Source organism: Chrysochloris asiatica, unplaced genomic scaffold, assembly GCF_000296735.1.
Source record: "Chrysochloris asiatica unplaced genomic scaffold, ChrAsi1.0 scaffold00028, whole genome shotgun sequence".
Taxonomy (NCBI): domain Eukaryota; kingdom Metazoa; phylum Chordata; class Mammalia; order Afrosoricida; family Chrysochloridae; genus Chrysochloris; species Chrysochloris asiatica.
Genome location: NW_006408546.1, coordinates 25,686,039 through 25,710,120, shown reverse-complemented (window position 1 = coordinate 25,710,120; position 24,082 = coordinate 25,686,039).

Below are 24,082 nucleotides of genomic sequence, written 5' to 3'. Positions count from 1 at the left end.
ACTTTCCTGACTTCTTCCTTATTTTCCTCCACTACTCTGTGCATCCTTTGTATATGTCTCAATATCATTCTCCTGAATTGTTTCTCATGCAAATCCAAAGCCTGCTCTCCTAATGGGAGATCTATGCCTACCTCCAGTTCATTTGTCTCAGTTACTCTTTTCTTTTATTTGGACATGTGCTGAGATTGTGTGTTGTTTCTTGGACATTTTCAATAGTTAGATTGGTTTCCATGATTAAATGAATGTATGTTGCTATATTGTTAAGCTTATTGAGTGCCTCCTTGTGGATGTGTTCTGGATATAGGCTTCCCTTTTCACGCCTCTTATTACACAACTGTGAGTAATCTTAGCAAGTGTTGGCTATCTATGTAATGTGGAGCAGATGGCATTGGCTCCTGCCCAGATGGTGGGATATTATAGGGTAAGCTTGTAGCTTGGCTATATGGCCACGATTGCTGTCTCTTCTTGGGTAACATAAGGAGAGAACGATCCCATCCCCAGGATAAAAGTAAGACCCAAAACACAAAAAGCAGAAACAAAAGTAAAAGCAAAACAAACAAACAAAACAAAAAGTCCAGTAGTCTTTGCTGTGGTCAGTGTGCATGCACAATAGAAACCTCCAGCAGTGGGTGGGGGTGTCCACTCACTCAGGCATACCCTCTTGTCACCACCATGGAGGTACACACACAGGGATTGAGAATTAATGGAAAAAATATTGTTCACACTTTTATCTCCAAAGATCAGTTAGGTATCTGCATATACACAGTGTAATTCTCAAAATGACTGCGTCCTTGTATATAGTAGTTGGTGTTGGCTCTTGCCTTTTATGTTGGGTGCAAGTACAGCTTGGCTGTATGGCCAGATCTGCTGTTTCTTGTTAGATAAAAGCAGGAATAAAGTCTCCCGCACTAGTAGGAGAGTCAACTTTAGGGCTAAATTCCAGAGTCGTACCTCACAAGAAGTCTCTGGAGGATTAGCTTCTGGAGCCTATGAGGCTTTCAACTACTTCCTCTTTGCACCATGGGAAAATTGTACCCTGTCGGTGCAATGCTGGACCCTTTTAGGGGTGTGCTCCCACCCATGTGAAGACTCAGATTGGAAGACACTCAAAGTAGTACTGGAGAAGAGCTGCTTCCTTAAGGTAGAATGATGTTATTGGTGTAGATAGAGCAAAGCCTTCCAGACCTTCATTTGCTGAGGTGGCACAACTCAAAAGAAGAAAAAACAGCTGCAAACATCCATTAATGATCAGAACATAGATTGTATGCAGTATGAATCTAGGACTATTGTAAGTTGTAAAAAACTAAACGGGATGTATAAAGTGTGAAATCCCAGGCATTAATAACCTGAAATGAATAGGCATAGGCCATTTTGTATTAAACAAGCATATAACTCACTATGCCAGGAATGACAAATTGAAGAGGAATAGTGTCACATTCATTGTTAAAAAGATCATTTAAGATCTGTCTTGAAGTACAATGATATAAATAATAGGATAATATTCATACACAAGAAGTCTCATTCTCTGATTATACTGCCAGGAAAAACTAACAAAAGTTTGGATATTAAAAATGTACTAATATTACCAGATATTATTGTATGACTTAAAGCAATGTTATTTGGTAAAAAGAAATTGTTTCCATGATAAGAAAGAAATATTAGGTTGTTAGATTCAACCACACATTCACTGAATCATCGAATGCTTATTGAATATCTACTAAGTAGATGGAAAAATTAACATTTATTGACAGTTGACCATGTACAAGGCAGTGCCTTAAGAACAGTGCATGTATTGAATAATTGAACTGTACATGTGATCATAATACTGATTCTAAGCCTGAGGAGATTGTGGCACGAAGTTCAACAGTATGCCTAGAGCCACATAGTCAGTAAAGGATGCAGTCAAAACACTATCTCAGGCATTCTAATTCCAGAACCATACCCTTACTACTATGTGGAAAACAAAGATGACTCAGAGCTGGGTCTTGCTTCTTTTTGTGTTTGAGGTCCAGAGGGAGGAATCAGATAAGCATGAAAAAAAAATGTGATAGAAGATATATATATATTATGTCAGAAAAATGAAGGCAGGAACAACTCCAGAAATAAGAGTATCTCGAAATCCTCCAGTATCTTCCAGGTGAGGGAAAATCAAGTGTCATTAGTATGTCCACATTTTAAGGGGGCAAAACCCTCTTTAGAATCAGCTCTCATATATTCTTGTGATGTATCTGAACCAGTATTGTTAGCATATTCTCTAGATGGTAGAGGCTGCTGTTTAACAGCACCAGATTTTAACTCCCTTCCATTACTCAAATGTTTCTTATACAACATCCCAGATTGTCAAGCTTCCCATTTAGTTGAGCATGTTTGATTAAGATTTTAATAAAAGCATATGCAAAACATATCAGTGCAACTCAAAGGTAATAAATTCGGGAAGTAAATATAGTGAGTACTTATTCAGCCTGTATGCTGAGCAAATAATCCAAGAAGCTGAGTTATATGAAGAAAAAGGTGGCATCAGGATTGGAGGAAGGCTCATTAACAACCTATGATATGCAGATGATACAACCTTGCTTGCTGAAAGTGAAGAGGACTTAAAACATTTACTCATGAAGATCAAAGAGCACAGCCTTCAGTATGGATTACGTCTCAATGTAAAGAAAACAAAAGTCCTCACCACTGGACCAATAAACAACATTCTTATCAATGGAGAAAAGATTGAAGTTGTCAAGGATTTCATTCTTCTTGAATCAGCTATCAACCTTAGTGGAAGTAGCATTCAAAAAACCAAACGACGTATTGCATTAGGCAAATTTGCTGCACAAGATCTTTTTAAAGTGTTGAAGAGCAAAGATGTTAGCTTGAGGACTAAGGTGCGCCTGACCCAAGCCATGGCATTTTCAATAACCTCATATGCATGTTAAAGCTGGACAGTGAATAAGGAAGACCATAGAAGAATTGATGCTTTTGAGTTATGGTGTTGGAGAAGAATATTGAAAGTGCCATGGGCTGCCAAAAGTACCAATAGATCCATTTTGGAAGAAGTGCAGCCAGAGTCCTCCTTAGAGGCCAAGATGGACAAACTTCATCTCTCATACTTCAGACATATTGTCAGGAGTTTGGGAACGTAGAGGAACAGAGAAAGAGAGGAAGTACCCCAATGAGATGGATTGGCCAAGTGGTAGCATCGATGGACTCAAGCGTGGCAACAGTAGTGAGGTTGGCCCAGGATCGGGCAGTGTTTTGTTCTGCTGTGAGTAAGGTCACTATGAGTCGGTACCGACTCGATGGCACCTAACAACAACAAACAACAAGAAAAATGCTGGTCTTATACATTGTTGTTCTAGGCACTTGAGACTATGTGTGGATGAGAATGGAGGAACATTTCAGCTGAAAAAGGGAGGATTTATTGCTCTCAGAATGTCATCTTACATATCTGTGAGGGCAGATTTTATATTGATCAAGATATCTTCCTCATGAAGATAGCAACTTTATAATCCAAGCATGCCTTCTCTGATTATCTTGATAAGTATATCAGAGATGTTATACTAAAACAATGAAAGCCCAGAAACCAGCTAGCAGCTTTTCAATATATGCAAAGACTCCATTAACCCTGGATGACATTATGCCACTCACCACTGCTCTTGGTAATGTATTTGGATTTTATAAGGAAGCATTTTCTAAAGTATTCCCAAGGAACCCTCTAAGGTGTAAGGGTTCCAAGGTTAAAACATTTAGTAAATGTAGAATAACAAATATCCTTACTGCAAAACTTTTAAGACCTTCAGTATGCTAATATGCACAATTAATCTACAAAGATCTGCCAAAAGTGTTTGACCAAAAGTTTCCTCTCACCATTTTCTTTTTATCTTTATTTTTTAGAGGAATATCTATTAGATCTAGGGTGGGCCAAATATACTACTAGTTTGAATCATATAAAATTGAAGTTTTAACCTATAAAAATGATAACATCATTCATTTTGACTTCATTGGTTGAAAACATTATTTAGATTAGTTATGAGAGCTGTTCAGATAAGTATCTGAACTCTATTTTGGTTTCTGATTCATAACCCTCCCTAGCCTTCACTCCTAACTAAAACTAGGCCTGTACTAATTCTACCTTCCAGAATATCTCTAAGCATTGGCTCTTCACAGTGGTGGTTGTTGTTAGGAGTCCTGGTGTGGTGCTGTAGGATAAGCACTTGAGTGCTAACCAAAAGGTTGGTGGTTCAAATCCACAAGTCACTCCTTGAAAATCCTATACAGGGCCCCTATGAGTCAAAACTGATTCAACAGCTCTACTTTCCAGAATGTCTCTAAGCATTGTTCCTCTATTGTGGACAATTAAAGAAAACTTCTTGATTATTAATATAAAATTAATATAATTCCAGCCCCATACTTCTGATTATCTGGATTAATAGAAAAACTCTTATCTTCCTTACCTGGAACACTTGGGTGTAGGATGCATACTCCATTAGCATTGTTGGTGGTGGCGGATGTCTTTGTGTCGGTTTCTTCTCATAGCAACCCTACATGTAACAGAACTCCATACTCCATTGATTGGTATATTTAATGTACAAGAATATCAACAGTCATGATAAGACTGGTGGTGGTTATATAAAATTTAATAATATCTCATTAATGGAAGTCATAACTCAAATCCAGAAAAAAAAAAACAAAACATGAATTTATTTTCTCTTCAGACAAAAGTAAGAATACATGCAATCTCTTGTTAAATAATATGAAAGGTTTCTTAAGTTATTAACAGATGTTAGAATTTAAGTTAATTTAAAATAAAGTAGTGCTTTGATTGACTCCCAATAAAAAAAGGAATATCTGAAAGAATGGTGAATAAGAACCTCCCAGTGTTCTAATGAGTCAGAATCAACTTCTTAAGGTCCCAGGAAATGAACTAAAAGCTTGCAACTGTCTGGGGTGCATCCATTTAATAAAAGTAACTGAATATCATAGAGCATGCTTTGTGATCTTTTTGTTTATCTAATCCCTTTCTGCCTCTTCCTAGTTCCACAATAATCTTAGAAACCAACAGCCTGTAATCACTTGAAAATCAAAAACCACAGAAGGTATAACACAGGTGGACTGCCTTGAAAGTCTCCCTTCCAGTATTTGGTCTACCTGGCTGTTCCCTGAAAAAGCTCACTCAGAAGAACTGACCTTATTTGACCTGCCTTGAAGCATATGTGTGCCAACAACATGTTGACTTGGTCGGGAGGAGAGGGGCATTTGTCAAAATAATAGACAGCCAAATATTTATAGTGTAGCTCTCTGAGGCAGCCCCAGTGTCACATTAATTAAGCATTCATTTGCTAACAGAAAGGTTGGTGGTTTTAACCCAACCATCCACTCTGCAGGAAAAAGACATGTTGATGTGCTTCCATAAAGGTTTGTTTTTTTTGTTAAGTGTTGTTGAGTTGGTCCCAACTCATAGCAACCCTGTATAGGACTCCCAGGAACAGCTGGTGGGTATGTACTGCTGACCTTGTGGTGCACAGTCCAATGCTGATCCACAGCGCCACACCAGAAGTCCATAAAGATTACAGCTTAGACATTTTTGTAGAGTTGGGGCAGTTCTATTCTGTTATATGAGTTGACATTAGCTTGATGGTACCTAACAATGACTAAGGTGCGCCTGACCCAAGCTATGGAATTTTAAATAAGCTCATATGCATGCAAAAGCTAGACAGTGAATAAGGAAGACCCTAGAATAATTGATGTCTTTAAGTTATGGTATTGGAGGAGAATATTGAAAGTGCCATGGACTGCCAAAAGAACCAATAGATCTATTTTGGAAAAAGTGCAGCCAGAGTGCTTCTTAGAGGCCAAGATGGCCAAACTTCCTCTCTTATACCTGGGACATATTGTCAGGAGGGAGCAGTCGCTGGAGAAGGATATCATGTTTGGTAAGGTGGAGAGTCAGAGGAAAAGAGGAAGATCCCCAATGAGATGGATTGGCCAAGTTCGAAATGGTCCAACTATTCTGGAAGACAATATCACGCTTCCTCAAATGGTTGGAAATAGAGATACCTTATGATCCAACAATTCCTCTACTTGGTATTTATCCACAAGAAATATGAGCCATAATGCAAGTGGATATGTGCACACCGATGTTTATAGCAACACTATTTACAATAGCAAAAAGATGGAGACAGCGTAAGTGTCCATCAATGGAAGAATGGTTAAAGAAACTGTGGTACATACACACAATGGAATACTATGCTACCCTGGAGAATAACAAGGAAGCTGCAAGCCACTGCATAACATGGATGAACCTTGAGGACATTATGCTGAGTGAAATCAGTCAGTGAAAAGGAGGAATACAGCACAGGTCCATTATTGTAAAAGATTAAGAAAAAGTACCCACACTAAAAGGGGGGAATTATCATTTTATTTATTTATTTATTTTATTATTTGTTGTTGTTGGTTCCTGGGGTGTATGGGATGGGGTGAGGGGAAAGGAGAGGGAAGATGGAGTACAGGGCAGGGAATAGGCACAGGATAGGTTGGGTGCTGGGGTCAGCATATACTAGAAGGGAAAGGAGAAAGGAAAAATAAGGCGGATTTTCATGGGCTAAATAGGACTGAGGTAAATAATGGTGTAAGCACAACCATGGGACAACAGGGCTCATGGATACAAAGATTGAGTCATGGTTTGAATGGGTAAAAGAGGGGACATGAAGTTAAGATACTTGGCTGTTCTTTTGAATCTTGTATTCCCTTGCCTACTATTGTAAAATAGACACTTGAAGGGGAGAGAGAGGAATAGCCATAACCATCACCAGAGAAAGCTTGTAAGTCTGTCTTCAGCCTATAATTGATTGGAATACCTAAAATGGGACTAGAACTTGCCCAGTGAGGGAGGCTTCCTGCCGAGCCTTTACATTGCATAAGACCATAGGTGGAATCCTGATCCCCGTCCAGAATCTTCTAAAATGGGACATTTCCAGTTGAAAGGACAAGCAGACCAGTCTGGAGCAGCTAGAAAAACAGAAGATACTTCTTGGAAGAAAGACTAGCAGAAAAAAATCAAAAACAATAACAGCAGTCCAATTGACTACTACAAGAACAAACAAGTTCCCCAGGGAGCCGCCATCAAGGCAAGTGGTCAGGTTCCCTCAAGGCAAACCCCCTTCCAAGACTGAAACTCAAATGGACTACACTAGCAGGCATATGGTCCTGCTGCTGACCACATTGGTCACTGATTAGGGGAAGTGGGGGAAAAACAGCAATCAAGTAGTGAACTAAATCCTGACCACATTCAATAGACTCCTATTAACCTAGATTGAGACCTGCTTAACCAGCAGTATGATGAGACCTGGGGACTCCTGGGTCCAGGGGCAGGGATATGGCCCCAGGGGTCTAGAATGGATTGTGAAGCATCCAGCTTATATCAAGTGAGGGGAGGTGCACAAGAATACCCACACTTGCAGATAGGTCAAATAGGTACATTTGACCTGGTATCAATGGCTGGATGATCAGAACATGACTAGAGGAAGAAAGAAATGGGTGGGGGAGGGGGGGGGGAAGAGTAACCTACTACAAGTGGATGAACTTGACCTATGCTTGTGGATGCAGTATGAAAAAGGAGTGGACAAATCTCCTTTTACAAATGCAAAAACCTTTTAAAAAAAGATTAGAAGCAGGAAAAAAAATTAAATAACTAAAAGGAACATTTGTCCTTTAACAGTGAGGATCATTCCCAGAACCTTGGTACACATGGTCATGTGTACCAAGGGGATAGGGAACTTAGATATTGGCTACCCAAAATAGGGGGACTAGAAAGGCAAGAAGTGACTGGATAACTGGATAATAGGGAACCTAGCTCCAGAGGATACAGGGAAAGGTAGAACTGCCACTGAATTGTTTCCAACCTGTCTGGATGGGGTTGATAAAAGGTAAGGGGAAAGGACTCCTGTGGTTCAATAGGGAATGACTGCTATCAGGTCTGACAGTGAATGTTGGAAATGTAAATATTTGGTAACAAAAGGAGGAGAGTGGCTGATTTTGCAATCCAGGAGAGGAGATCCCTGGAACCATCAAAGGAGATAAGCAAAGTGTGAGACCCTGTCCTGGGAGGCAGTGACACTAGAGATGGAAGCAGAGACAATGATGTGGACAGAAGGAGTGGCTGAGGACTCTGGACTCAGGGAGGGAGAGGGGCTGTGTGCTGGTGGCCTGGGGGGCAGGCATGTGGGGTGTACCCTTTGTACCCTTTGATTGTTTGATGATGCATGCAGGGGATTGTGATCATTGCAATGAAACAAAATACAATAGGATGACTGTAAAGATAATGTTCACCCATGTAAACTAACACATAATTCATAATAAACAATTAAAAAAAAAAAGATATCAGAACTGACCGTGAGGGTTGGAAATGTTAAGGTAGACTTTGTAAAGCAAAAGGAGGGGAGTTGTTGATTTTGCAGTCCATAAGTGGAGGTCCCTGGGACCATCAAGGGAGAAGAGTGGAGTGCAGGACCCTACCCAGAGAAGCAGTGACACCAGAGAGGGAGAGGGGCTGTGTGCTGACACACAGCAGGGTATACCCTTTGGTTGGTTGATGATGTGTGGAGGAGATTGTAATCATGGCACTGAAACTATATGCAATAGCATGAATGTAAAGCTAATGTTCTCCCATGTAAATTATCACATAATTCACAATAAAAACTTGAAAAAAAAGATTACAAGTAAGGGGGAAAAAATTAAATAACTAAAAGGAACTATGACTAAAGAAGTAAATAAAAGTATGAGGATAATGTTTTATTAAATAGAGAAAATCATTGAAGAGATACTGGTGCTGTTGTTGTTTCTCGGTAGTATGCTAGTTAAAGTTTTGTATCAACTTGATTGGGTCAGGCTTCTCAGTTAAGACAGTAATTCCCAATGAGGTAATGTGCTGTGAGCAGTCAGCCAACTGAAAGGAAGAGGCCTGCTACCAATATATTGGACACTGAGGAAAAACTTCCTTTGCTTTTTGCTGGGTCTCAATCCTATCTGGCTTGTCATCTGACTCTGGCTCTTTGGACTGAAATCAGTGGCCTGCTGATTTCATTCCTTGGATTCATTTGTATCTGCAGCTAGAAAAGCCTTTTGATTGCCCATCCTATCTTGTTTCCATCAGGTTCTGCAGTTACATGAGTCATGAGAAGCCTCCAACTGGATATCCCATGGACTTAGAACTTCCTTGCCTGTGCAATTGTATGAGCCATTTCTTTGAGATAAACTATCTATCTATCTATCTATCTATCCACTTACTATCATCAAATCAATTCTCAAGAACAGATTTGGCGGTATTGAAGGAAGAAGTCCAAGCTCCACAAAAATCATTGGTGAAAAGCTAGCCTCCAGTTAGGGTTGACAGAATATAATTGAAATGTTTCAACAAACTGATGCACTCACTTTCTATTCTAAAGCATATGGAAGGCAGCCACCTGACCAACTAATTAGGAGAGTTCCGTATTTGTGAATTGCAAAGAAAGGCAACCCAGTGGAGCATGGGAATCACTGAACAATATAATTAATATTCACAGGCTAGTAAAATTTTCCAGAAGGTAATTCAGAAACTATTTCAGCAGTACAGCAACAGGAAGCTGGATTTCAGAAATTCTAGCTGGATTCAGAAGAAGATAAGGAATGAGGGATATTGCTGCTGACATCAGATAGGTCTTGGCTAAAAGCAGAGAATACCATACATTTATATGCTTGTGCTTTACTGAGTAAGCAAATATATTTGACTGTGTGGATCATAACAAACTACGGATAGCATTGTGAAGAATAAAATTCCAGAACACTTAACTGTGCTCATGAAGAATCTGCACATGATGAGGAGGCAGTAATTAGAACAGAACAATGGGATACTGAATGGTTTACAATCAGGAAAAGTATGTACCATATTTATTCAATGTGTGTGTTAAGTAAATAATCTGAGAAACTGGAATATAGATAAAAGAAGATGTCATCAATATTGGAGGAAGACTCATTAACAATCTGCGGAATGTAGATGACACAACACTGCATGCTGGAAGGGAAGAGGACTTCAAATACTTAACTCATGAAGATCAAGTCTAAAATCATCAGTATGGATTGTACCTCAATATAAAGAAAATGAAAACTGGACCATTAAATAACAGCATGATAAATGAGAAATGATTGAAGTTGTCAAAGACTTCATTTTACTTGGATCCACAATCAATATAATGGAGCAGCATTCAAGAAATCAAATGACTTATTGTGTTAGGCAAATCTTCTGCACAAGACCTCTTTAAAGTGTTAAGTATGATTCAGCCAGGAAAATTATTGAATTCCTAATAGATTCCACTACATGGGGAACCCTGAAATTTTTGTGCTAAGTGAAATAAGCCATACAAACTATGCACATATATAGAATTCTGTTTAAAGGAAACATCCGGAGTAGGCCATTACACAGAGACAAAAATAAATTAGTGTAAGTTAAGGGCTGTGGTGAGGATAAAGGAGGAGTAGCTTCATTGAGGTTGTTGTTGTTGTTGTTAAGTTCCATGGAGTTGGTTCTGACTCACCCTGTACAGAGTTTCTGAGGCTGTAAATCTTTATGGGAGCATAAAGCCTCATCTTTCTCCTGCAGAACACCTGGTAGTTTTGAACTGCTGACCATGAGGTTAGCAACCCGTATCATTATAGGGTTTTTTTTTTTTGGAGTGCTGAAAAGATTCTGGAATTAGATAGTGATGATGGTTGCACAATTTTATTAATATACTTAAACCTGTTAATTGTGCATTTTAAAGGGCGTATTTTCTGGTATGTGAACTATATGAGGATATAGTTAGTACTAGGGTCCGATTTCATATATTCACAGGTTTATTCTAAACAAGATGTGTTTAAATGTGTCTCTGTGATCAGAGGATGGTTGCAGACAAGTTCTTTCAGTAACACACTTGTCTTTATCTCATTAGGATGACTTCAAAATAAGTTTCCATCAAATCAGTGGCTTCCCAAGGGATCTGCTTGGTCAGTTACATTAAGGCAGAAAAGTTGGCTCAGAAGGTTACGATAACTTTTGGCAGGTTTTCATGATAGATTTTCTGTAAGAACACAGAATGATCACAAAGTCTTAGGTTTCAGAAAATTGAAAACTGCTTTGGTCAGAAAAAGGCCAGGAAATTTGCAGCAAGAATTTTTTTCTTTTTTTTTTCCCATCATGATAAAGCACCTACGTATTCTTGGAAGGTAGATCTCCTGGTCTTGCCTCTTCATTCTTCATTTTGTTTCCCAACCTTGAAGAACAATAGAAAGGAACAAGATTTGAGCCCCTAAGGGAAAGCAAAACTGATCTTTTGACATGGTCTAAATTGAAGAACAAAAAATTATTCAAGGAATGGTTACAGAGACAGAAACTCTGATTTCAGAAATCTATAGACTTAGATGGAGGATATGGAAAGAAAAAATGTCTTCATATTCTGATAGTTTTTTTAATAAAAGTTTCTGTGATTTTTATAGCAATCCTTTCTGCTTTACCCTCCTATATCAATGTAAGAAATTATATGAGCTGGGATGAGTAAAACTTGAGGGATGAGTGATGGTACTGTGTCAAGCCTGGGCTGACCTTAACATCCTGTTTTCTTGGAAATGACAGAGCAGAGATCAATGTGTAGTGTGTGCCTGCCTTATTCACTGCAAATCCACATCTGTGGGGTCCACTTGTCCTTAGAAGACTGAGATGAAGAACACACATCCTAGGACCACATGATGACTTAGTCATCTAAGTCTTACAGTTGTTTTTGCTACGTGTTATCTCATGGGAACCCTATGTGACAGTGTAGTACTGTACCATAGGTAAAGAGTTTAGACTGTAATCTTTAGAACAAGCACTGGACAGCTAACACCAAGGCTGGTAGTTCACATCCATCAGCTGATTGTTGGAAACCCTAAACAGGGTTGCTGTATATGAGTCAGAACCAACTCAGTGGCACACAGCAACAATGTTTTCAAAATCAGCAGATCACTAGGTATTTTCTCCTGTATAGCGTCTGATGAGTTTGAATTTGAACTGTCAACTTCTGTTAGCAACTCCATCCATTGTACTTACCTTGTTTTACACATTCAGAAGTTGGGACATGAAAACAGTTATTCAGAGAAGAACACAGAACTACCTTGGGAAAACTCTAAGGTGACACCATCTTTCTTGTGTTCCCACTTTGTGCATTACCTTCTTCTTGAGTTTGGGCAGATCCTGTGGTTTGTTTCTCAGTAAAAGAATACAAAGGAGATATAAAAGGTCACTTCAGTGATTCCCTTACCTACAATTGTAGTGTCATCTTATGGCGTGATGGTTCCTTCAGTAGTCCGCATCACAAGGAATGGAAAGCAGCCTCTTAAGAACTGAGAACAGACTTTTAGCTAACAGTGGGCACAGAACTGACACTCTTAGTCCTACAACCATAAAGAATCAAACTCTGCTCCCCAACATCCATGTGAGCTTGCAAGTGGATCATTTTGGAGTTGAACCTTGGGATGAGATGGCAGTCCTTGGAAATACCAAGATTTCTGTCTTATGAGACCTGAGCAGACCACCCAGAAAAGTCATGCCCTGACTTTGACCCTCAAAACTCCAGATAATAAGTGTGTATTGCTTTCAGCCACTAAGTTTGTCTTCTTAAAGTTTGTTACACAGCAATAGAAAATCTATATGCACACCACTTGAGAAACAGGGCTTACAAAGTCTTACAAAGGGGACACTATCTAATAAAGCAATTACTAGACACATGCAGCTAAATAAAATGAAGTCAATTAAAATGAACTAAAATGAAACATTCATTCTTCCAGTTGTGCTAGATGCATTTCAATCCTGGTCTAGTGTTGGACTGCAAAGTCAATTTGAACCACAAGGTCAGCAGTTCAAGCTCACAAGCCGCTCCTCGAAACCCTATACAGGGTCACTATGGGTTGGAACTGACTCGACGTCACTTAATAACAACAACAACAATCTTAATGGGTAGCCAGTGTGTAATGTGGGGTCCATGCAAAATGGATTACTTCCTTCGCCACAGAGATTTTGATTGGAAATGATTGGAAGTGACAAGAAACACTTTCTAGCTTAAGTCTTGATTTTCTAAAAGGAATTGGGTGAAAATTCCATGCTGGCAATTTGAACTGCTCATAAACTTAAATCCAACGTATTTATATATCAAGGTATTGTTGTTGTTAGGTTCCATCAAGTCAGTACCTTATGCACAGTAGAACAAAACACTGCCCGATCCTGGACCAACACCACTATTGTTGCCACGCTTGAGTCCATCGATGTTGCCACTTGGCCAGTCCATCTCGTTAGGGGTCTTCTTCTTTTTCTCTAACCCTCCACCTTACCAAACATGATATCCTTCTCCAGTGACTGCTCCCTCCTGACAATATATCCAAAGTATCAGAGACGAAGTTTGGCCATCTTGGCCTCGAAGGAGCACTTTGGCTGCACTTCTTCCAAAACGGATCTATTGGTTCTTTTGGCAGACCATTGTACTTTCAATATTCTCCTCCAACAACATAAGTCAGAAGCATCAATTCTTCTATTGTCTTCTTTATTCACTGTCCAGCTTTTGCATGCATATGAGATTATTGAAAACACCGTGGTTTGGGTCTGGCGCACCTTAGTCCTCAAGCTGACATCTTTGCTCTTCAACACTTTAAAAAGATCTTGTGCTGCAGATTTGCTTAATGCAATACGTCATTTAATCTCTTGACTGCTGCTTCCGTGAGTGTTGATAGTTGATCCAAGAAGAATGAAGTCCTTGACAACTTCAAACATTTATCCGTTGATAAGAATGTTGCTTATTAGTCCAGTAGTGAGGATTTTGTTCTCTTTACATTGAGATGTAATCCATACTGAAAGCTGTACTCTTTGATCTTCGTCAGTAAATGTTCGAAGTCCTCTTCATTTTCAGCAAGCAAGATTTTATCATCTGCATATCGCAGGTTGTTAATGAATCTTCCTCCAATCCTGATGCCAAGTTTTTCTTCATAGAACCCAGCTTCTCTGATTATTTGCTCTGCATACAGGTTGAATAAGTATGGTGAAAGAATACAACCTTGTCGCATACCTTTCTTAATTTTAAAACATTCAGTGTTACCATGTTCTGTTCGAACACCTGCCTCTTGGTTCAGGTACAGATTCCTCATGAGCAAAATTAAGTGTTCTGGAATACTCATACTTCACAATGTTGTCCTTAGCTTGTCATGATCCACATAATTAAAAGCCTTTGCATAGTCAATACAGCACAAGTAAACATCTTTCTGATATTCTCTACTTTCAGCCAAGATCCATCAGACATCAGCAATGATATCCTTCGTTCCACAGCCTCTTCTGCATGCGGCTTGAACCTCTGGAAGTTCTCTGTCAATGTATGATTGTAGCCATTTCTATATTACCTTTAGCAAAACTTTACTCACATGAGATATCAAAGAGATTGTCTGATGATTTCTGCATTCCGTTGGGTCACCTCTCTTTGGAATGGGCACAAATATGGATCTCTTCCAATCAGTCGTCCAGATAGTTGTCTTCCAAATTTCTTAGCAGAGATGAGTGAGTGCCTCCTGTGCCACCTCACTTTCTTGAAAGATTTCAATTTTTATTCCATCAATTCCTGGTTCCTTGTTCTTTGCCAATTCCTTCAATGCACCTTGGACTTCCTCCTTCAGGATCATTGGCTCTTGATCATATGCAACTTCTTGAAATGGTTGAACATTAACCATTTCCTTTTGGTACAGTGACTCTGTGTAGTCCTTCCATCTTGATGTTTTCTGCATTATTCAATAATTTGCACAGAGAATCTTTCAATAACAAAAGTCGAGGCTTGAATTTTTTCTTCAGTTCCCCCAGCTTGAGAAATGCTGAGTATGTTCTTCCTTTTTGGTTTTGTGATTCCAAATCTTTGCACAATTTGTTGTAATATTTCACTTTATCTTCTTGAGCTGATCTTTGAAATTTTCTGTTCAGCTCTTGGACCTCCTCATTTCTTCCATTTGCTTTAGCATCTCTACACTGGAGAGTTTCAGTGTCTCTTCTGACATCCATTTTGACTTTATCCTCCTTTTTTGCCTTCTCAATGACTTTTTGCTTTCTTCATATATGATGTCCTTGATGTCGTCCCACAACTTTTCTGGTCTTGGGTCATTAGTGTTTAGTGTATCAAATCTGTTCTTCAGACGATTTCTAAATTCAGATGGGATACATTCAAGGTCATATTTTGGCTTGAGTGGATTTGTTTTCATTTTCTTCAGCTTCAGTTTGAATTTGCATATGAGTAATTGATGGGCTGTTCCACAGTCTGTCCCTGGCCTTGTTTTCACTGATAATATGGAGCTTTTCCATCGTCTCTTTCCCCAGATGTGGTCAATTTGATTTCTATTTATTTGATCTAGGGTGAGGTCCACCTTCTGCTGTCTAAAGAAGGTATTTGAAATGAACAAATAATTGGTTTTGCAGAATTCTATCATGAGTTCTCCAGCATCATTTCTATCACCAAGGCCATATTTTCCAACTACTGGTCCTTCCTCTTTGCTCCCAATCTTTGCATTCCAATCACCAGTAATGAGCAATACATCTTGATTGCATGTTTGATCAATTTCAGATTGAAGAAGTTGGTAGAATTCTTCTATTCATCCTCACTGGCTTTAGTGGTTGGTGCATGAATTTGAATAATAGTGGTATTAACTGGGCTTCCCTATAGGCACATGAATATTATCCTATCACAGACAATGTTGTACCTCATGACTGCTCTGTATATGTTCTTTTTGACAATGAATGCAACCCCATTTCTCTTCAATTTGTCATTCCCGGCATAGTAAACCATGTGGTTGTCAGATTCAAAATGGACAATGCCAGTCCATTTCAGCTCACTAATGCCTAAGGTATCGATGTTTATGCATTCCATTTCATTTTTGACATCATCCAGTTTTCCCAGATTCATACTTCGTACATTCCATGTTCCGATTATCAGTGTATGTTTACAGCTGTTTCTCTTTGTTTTGAGTTCATTCATTAGCAAATCAAGGTCCTGTGGGCTTTTCTCCCAGGAGATTTACTCCATCCATGCTATCACAGTCAGCTCTACTTTGAGGAGGCAGTTATTCTCCAGTCACATTTTAGTATCTTTCAACCTGAGGGCCTCATTTTCCAGCACTATATCTGACAGTGTTTCTCTGCTATTCATAAGGTTTTCAGTGACTAAATATTCAGAAGTAGTTCACCACTCTTTTTTCCTTGTCTGTCTTTGTCTGGAGGCTTATCTGAAACCTGTCCATCATGGGTGACCCTGCTGATTATTTAAAATACAGGTGGCATAGCTTTCAGAATCATAGCAACTCACAAGCCACCACAGTGTGACAAACTGACAGATGAGTGGTGGCCGTTTGGTTTTAAGTAGAAATTGTCACTTTAAATTTCGAGGAGATCTGTGCGCATGTGTAGTAGAACCCTCCAGGGGTAGGGGTGGGGTGTCCATTCACTCAGGCAAACCCTCTAGTCACCAGAATGGAGGTGCGCAGACAGCAAGAGACCAATGAACAGATACCAAAACATGAATGTCCACACCTATATCTGCGGTTCTGTCAGGCGTTTGTTACTGTTCTGATCCTTCCCTCACTTGGTATCTCCCAAGATGGCGGCTCTGGGACTAGCTGAGCGTCTTGAATTAGAAAGCCTTGGATTTTTTGTTTCTGCTACAAATTCCCTTTGCTGTAAGCCTTCCAATCTTCTAAATATTCCTTTATATGTGGTTCAGAGTTCTGGCACCATCCCCTGAGCCTGCTTGGCCGGGTATTCAAGGTATTCAATGGCTTTATTTCTTGTTTCATTAGCTCATCTATCTCCGGTAGACAATACTGTTTCCTAAACCTTAGAGGTTGAGTTTCTCAAGAGATTTGCCAAAGATAAGCAACCTTTCTACTCTGATGACTCTAACTTCACCTTTAAACTCATATTTATAATTTTCCTGCTCTTTTACAAATGATTAAGCACTCAGCTACAGAGTTCTAGTGAGGCACTGTGGGTTAATGCACCAGATTGCAAAGCCGTTTTACTGCAAGGTTGGTAGTTCAAGCTCACCAGCTGCTTCTCATAAACCTTATACAGGGTTGCTATGGGTAAGAATCTACTCAACAGCACTTACCACCACCACCAACACTACTCAAAAGCTCAGTGGTAGAATCTACTTGAAAACATTTGAGAAGTAAGTCCTGGTGATTTTATTTCTGAAATCAACAACTATTAAAAACCTATGGAACACAGCTGTACTCTGACACACCTGCGTCACCTTAGGTTATAATCAACTAGACAACAACTGGTTTGTTTTGTTTCATTTAAGTGAAGCTGTAGTTTGCTAAGCAGTTTTGCTTATGACCTTAAGTTTCCGGAATGAGTAAGTAGTATAGTATAAAATGATTTTACTGAAGTTCAGCATTTGCTTATGTTTCAGCTTTAGTGGTTTTCACATGTGAATTTTCTGGGAAGTTAAATGCAGATCCTAGGTCTCTGTCCTAAATAGTCTGATATGGTGCATTTGGATAGAGTCTTGGGATCTGTATACTGATGTGGGAGGTCCAGGGCCCAAATTCTGAGATGAACCTTGTTAAAAATTCAGAGGAGGCTCCCGTAAGAAGGGTCTGTAGAAAGACCCTGTTGTTAAAAATCTTAACTTAGTTCACATTGATTCACTGAACACTGTGATTTTGCTGGGTGATTCCATGGAAGAAAGAGTATGGAATGGATTTTTAGATGTTGACATTTGGGGACTATTTTGCAAGTTTCTGGACCACAGCACAAAACACACAAGGCTTGGAACTGCTTTAGGAAACTCAACCTACCTGTTCCCAGAATGGCCTCTTGTGGCTATGTGAATTCATGGGAATTAGTCATGTGGGTCAGAGCAGGTTTATAGCCAGCCCCACAGCACCTCTGGGACCTCTGAAAGTTTCTTCCTCTCTTCTTCATCTTCAACCATAGACACACCCCTAGTACCTTGCTCTGCAGCTGATAACTGAATAAGCACTCATTAAAAATGTGTTGAATTGAATCAAACCTTTTTTTCCCTCTTCACCTTCCTGTGGTTTGACATTAAGCAGTAAATTGGTCAGAACAACTCAAATCAGTTGGTGAAGAGAAAACAGAAGCAAATTACCTAGATAAATGGAGAGAGGTGTGTGGGTTTGCATGCATTTCCAAAATGACTTTCCTAATCACCAGTTCATTTCCTGTGCATTGGGGACGTCTTGGTAAAACAAACCTCCAATAGCTTCTCCATCAACTATACTCCACTCTCTTGTCCTCAGTTTCCAAGTGTGGTCGATGCACGGGTCAGGGTATCTCTCTGAGAGTTCCACGCAAGAAAAAAAAAATCTCTTATTGGTGTCAGGTGTGTGTATTAATTGAACCATTTCTTCCAAACTTGATTACAAACTCCACAATGCCCTGAATAGATTTGCCTTAAAAATTACCCTGACAAGGTTTGTAAATCAATTTCACTCAAAGAGTTCAGGCTTTTGTTTGCTAAGGAGTTTGCATTTTCTACTCATTTTGTTGCTTCCTGGCAGGAATCCGAACAGCATCCCTGAGAACAATGCTACACCTAATTTGCTCCTGCAAATGAGAGCAATTAGAATAACTCTATAAAAAATGATGAAGGCTCTCAAATGATTTAGAGGCAAAGAGTGAGATGTAATGACTCTGTTTACTCCTTTATCATCTGCCTTGCTAGTGGCCCCGGAAGTTCAGGTGTGAAGTGCTCCTAGCCAAGTTTTGACTTGTGCACAAACCTGGCTCCTTCCCAAAACATGCAGCTGTGGGTCTGACCCAACGTACCCAGCTGTGTTTATCAGAAAAATACAGACAAGCAGAAGTCCTGTCATAGGAGGGTATGTGTGTGAGTGTGTGTGTGTATTCCTAACTGCCTTTTCAGACAACGAGAGACAGCCTGTGTAGTAGAAAGAGCATGAACTGTATAGTTTGAGGGTCCTGGATTCAAATCTAATCTTGATAATGATATTGGGATACTCTTGAGTTTCTTGGATCTGTGGATAAACTTCCATGCATGTCTCCTCTTAAACATGAGTGACAGTGGCCTTCATGAAGGTCAGTCCTGTGTTTTCCTCTCTGCCTCACCTGTCTCCAAGCAAGCTCCCTCCTGTGCGCTTTACTTAGTCCCTCCAGGAGGCCACATTCTTTTCCACATCATGGCATTTGTCTGTTTCATTCCTCTTACTTACAGTCTATCTCCCATCATCACCCCATGCTGCCTCTCTCCCTGGTGAATTTCTCATCTAATCATCCATTATGTCTCAACTAAATGCCACTTATTCCTGCAGATTTTGAACACCCCCGCTAGTCTTCCTGAAGTTTTCTCCCTTATGGACTTCTGCATATTATTATTCTTGGCTGCTGTGGGTCACCCTGGCTCATGACACCTCCATACACAAGCGAGCAAAGCACTGTCCAGTCCAGTGCCATCCCTCTGACTGGCTGAAGATCAGACCTTGTAACCCATAGGATTTTCATTGGTTAATTTTTTGAAGTAAATTAGACCTTTCTTCTGAGTACTTCTTAGCCTGGAAGCTCCAATGAAACCTACTTAGCATCATGTTGTTGTTGTTGTTAAGTGCTACAGAATTGGTTCCAACTGAACGTCCCCATATAGGGTTTCTGAGGAGAGACTGGTGGGTTTGAACTGCCAACCTTGCAGTTAGCAGTTCAGTGTTTCTCCTACAGCACCAGACCAACAATGCAGAAATCTCCACTCATATATGGGTGGTGGTCACTGATGAGGTGGATGGTTCAAGAATCAGACTCTCCCACATGGAAGGCAAGAATTCAACCTCTGAACTAGTATGAGGGGATTTCAAAAAACTCATGAAAAAATGAAATTGAAAAATAATAGAATTTTTCATGAACTTTTCAAAGACCCTTTGTACATCGTTTTTGTTTTTATTGTTGTTGTTGTTGTCAGGTGCCATCGAGTCGGAACCGACTCATAGCGACCCTATGCACAGCAGAACGAAACAATGTTAGATCCTGGGCCAACCTCACTACCGCTGCCACACCTGAGTCCATCAATGATGCCACCTGGCTGATCCATCTCGTTGGGGGTCTTCCTCTTTTTCTCTGACCCTCCACCCTACCCAGCATGACATCCTTCTCCAGCGATTGTTTCCTCCGGACAATATATGTCCAAAGTAGGAGAGACGAAGTTTAGCCATCCTGGCCTCCAAGGAGCACTCTGGCTGCACTTCTTCCAAAACAGATTTATTGGTTCTTTTGGCAGTCCATGGCACTTTCAGTATTCTCCTCCAACACCACTATCACATTGGTTCTGACTCATAGTGACCCTGTATAGGGTTTCCGAGGAGTAGCTGGTGGGTTTGAACTACTGAACTTGTACTTCAAACTGACTCGTGGTCCAGTGCTGTATCCTACTGTATTATACTGTGCTTTTATTATTTATGCTTTACAAACAAATACATTTCTATAGCTGACTTCCACCATTCTTTATCATATCTCCCTACCTTTCTATCTGCATTTTCTTCAGAGTGGTTGTTCATTTCTTCTATTAACTGTTCCCATAAATATTTTTTATCCTTTCCCAGAATAAAAACTCCATTATCTTAGGGTCTTTGTCACAACTACATCCCTGGTGCCTAGCACAGCAGCCCTACCATGACATGGAAGTTCATAAAGAATGTGCAGGATGGATGGATGGTTGGCTCAATGTTAGGTGAATACCCCCTTTGCAAGGTAACTCTGAAAGTCAGAGACGGTGCCTATAAAATACACATGCCCAGGTAGATGTATACCGTAGTGTTCAAATTGAGGATGGCTTTGTTACTGACACTAATCAAGCGGCATATAGCAGAGACAATGCTGTTGTTAATTGCTATTAAGTGGGCCTGAAAGTCTACTTCTGAAAAATCAGCCATTGAAAACCTGATGAAGCAGGTATTACTTTGAGGTTAGCTTAGCTGTCCAGTATTTATCCAGGATTCCTTAAGGGGCATCCTGTTGTTATTAAGAACATTCACCTTAAGGAGTCCTGGGTAAACACTAGACCAAAGCTGGTGGTTCAAACCCACCACCTGCTCCTCGGAAACCCTATACAGAGTTGCTACTGGTCCGAGCTGACTTAATGGCACTTAACAACAACAACATTCACCTTAAGGATTGAAGACCATAAAAAACCTCATAGAGTTTCCTTACTATTTAATTTTTAGTTCCAGGATTTGCTCAGACAAATTATCCTTTATCTCATTTATGGTGACTGAGACTCACCGATTTTCCCTTGAACTGCAGGGTAAGGTAAAATATGACTTTGTAGAGGTATGAAATCTTAAATTAGTTTCCTGGGTGCAATTATTAACAACAAATCTACTGTAAGCATTTAACCAGTATATAGTATAACCCCAGCACTTGGAGAAGTCGTTTATCAATAAATACAGCATAGACTCCAGGCTGCCTTCACCAGTGCAATAAGAAAACATATTAGGGTCCTCTCCAGGGTCCCTCTTGATAACACTCATTCGAGGACTAGAATCACAGAGGAAGAGACTGATGAAAACAGAGCACCCAGCTATCATTTGTTCTTAAGAAGCAGTGTCAAAGGGCCTAATTAAATCATTGAGTGCTATTAAGTAGAAATTAGGTTTCCATGGAGGCAGTGACTTTACACTTGGCAGGATTCTGCTCCTCATTTGCTATGCTTTTCTTTTCTCTATAGACAACAGGCTGATAATAATAATAGTCCTTTCCTTGTTTCCAAAGTCACTGCACCTAAGCTGCAAAGCCCAGTGTATAACCTGCAAGCTGGGATACTAGCTCTCAAGGCCAGGCCTTTTCTCTGAGGGACTGTCTGTCCTTTGGCTGTGGAAACATGAGACAAAGTAAGATTAGTTCAAGGCTCAGATTCATCATTGTTGTTGTTGTGAAGTGCTTTCGAGTCAGGTCCAATCCATAGTGATCTTGTATAGGGTTTCTGAGGAGCAGCAGGTGAGCTTGAACCACCGACTTTGCAGTTCAAACAGCTTTGCCATCTGACGCATTAACCCACAGCGCCACACCAGGACTCCGATTCATCATTAGCCCTTGTTAAAAGTCAACAGTGAGTTAGGTATATGAAGCCTTGGGATTCCCTTGCTCACAGACAGTGGGGAAATTCTTTCCCTCTCTAAGTCTTAGTTTTCTCATCTGTAAAATGGGAATGGGAGCATATTGCAAGGATTGAATGAGATAATGAATTCATATTTCAGCGTAAAGTACAGTCTCAGAAGGTACTCAATAAATATTGGTGCTCTTTCTGCTCTCTGTATGTAAAAACACCTGCCTAGCTGCCTTGGAGGCAGGATCAAATGAGATCTGCAAGCCCTTAGAAAAGAAGCAACATCATTGATTATTTTGTATTTAGGACACATGTCACCATTATACTGTACAAAACAGGATAAGATTCTCCCCCTTTCTTTTTTGTGTTTCTTTGCCAGAGTTCCCTTTAAAAGTCAGTTTATTGAGTGTGGAGGTCAACCAGAATACTGTTTGTATCTACTCCTAATGCCCAGATCTGAGCCTCAAGCTGTGTCCTTGACTGGCATGGAACCCTGCAGGGTAACAGAAGTGATGATTGTGTTTAGGGCTTGTGCCCACCTCCTCCTGTGTACATGGAAGGCAGCTGCCAAGTTAGTAGCAGTGCACACTGGGATCGTGGCTCTGGACAATCTGCCTCTCCAATCCCATGGCAGGAGTTGCAATGAATTGATTTGTCCTTGCTGATCATTTTCACCATGAAGATGGCCTGGGAAAACGACAGTAGGGAAGCCTGAGTTTCAGTGAGGATGTGGATAGTTCTGTGATGGGAATCTCATTTTCTGTGCAGAAGATCAGACAGGGGTTCAATTCCCAGACAATACAGCTCATACGTAGCTGCCTTTGAGGGAGGCTTGCATGTTTCTATGATGCTAAAATGTTTCAGTACAGCTTCCAGACAAAGATGAACTATGAGCAAAAGCCTAAAAATCTACTTTCAAAATGCGGCCAATGAAAACCATATGAGTCACAAGGGTTTGATCCTCTCATGCACCGGATCACCATGAATCAGGGCTCACTCAAAGGCAGCTGAAAACTACAGAAGACTTTCAAGCAGTGACTAGGAGTGTGTGGACTATTAAATAGTTCCCCTTGCCTTATTTTATAGCTTAAATCACTATTTACATCTTATAGAATGACTTCTCTTTTTTCCTTCCTTCCTTCTTTTCATTCCTTCAACTAATATTAATGAGTACCTACTATATGTCTGACACTGTACTAGATATTGGGAAGCAACACAGATAATACAGAAAACTCCCTGGTCTGGGATAATTTCTCATAGCAAGATGTTTCTGAAAATGCAATGCTAAGCTTTTCCAGAAGAGGGGAAGTCTGACACTAAATTTAAGAGCCCAAAGCAAAGCCTTTAGGTATATAGACTAGGAGTGTCAGGCTTAGGAATCACATCTAGCTCCTCATTCAGTCCTTTTGTAGCCCTTCAAGTTGTCCACCAGTCTTTTGTTGCTCACTTCTGTAGTTGAGATGTCTCTGTAACAACTTGTTGCATTTGCAGAATTCTATAATTATTAGGAAATGTCTCCATTTGTTGAGCTGAATCCAATACCTTCTTGTAACATTTATTACTCACTTCTTGGTCAATATGGAACACACTGGCAATTACAAAGGAACTTAGGATTTTCTATTTGAAGCTAGGTCTTTTGTCCAGAGGTAAGCTTCTCTTTTGACTAAGCATCTTTGTTCCCTTGGGTGCTTTAAGTTCTGGTCCTTTGGCTAGACTTTAAATTTTTCCGCCTTGCTGGTCTCTTCATGAATGTCTTCCTTTTAGCTGTTTCTCTGCCGATGAGTGCACAGAGAAAGAGAGCTAGTGGAATTGAAAACAATCTTTCATCCTCCTTGCTAATACTTCTGGAAGTTTCTTGAAGAATACTGCTACAAATATGGCAAGAAATAACATTTGGGAGATTTCACCAGACTCTATTAATGTATGCCATCCCAAATATCATGGAAGTTTTTGAGTAA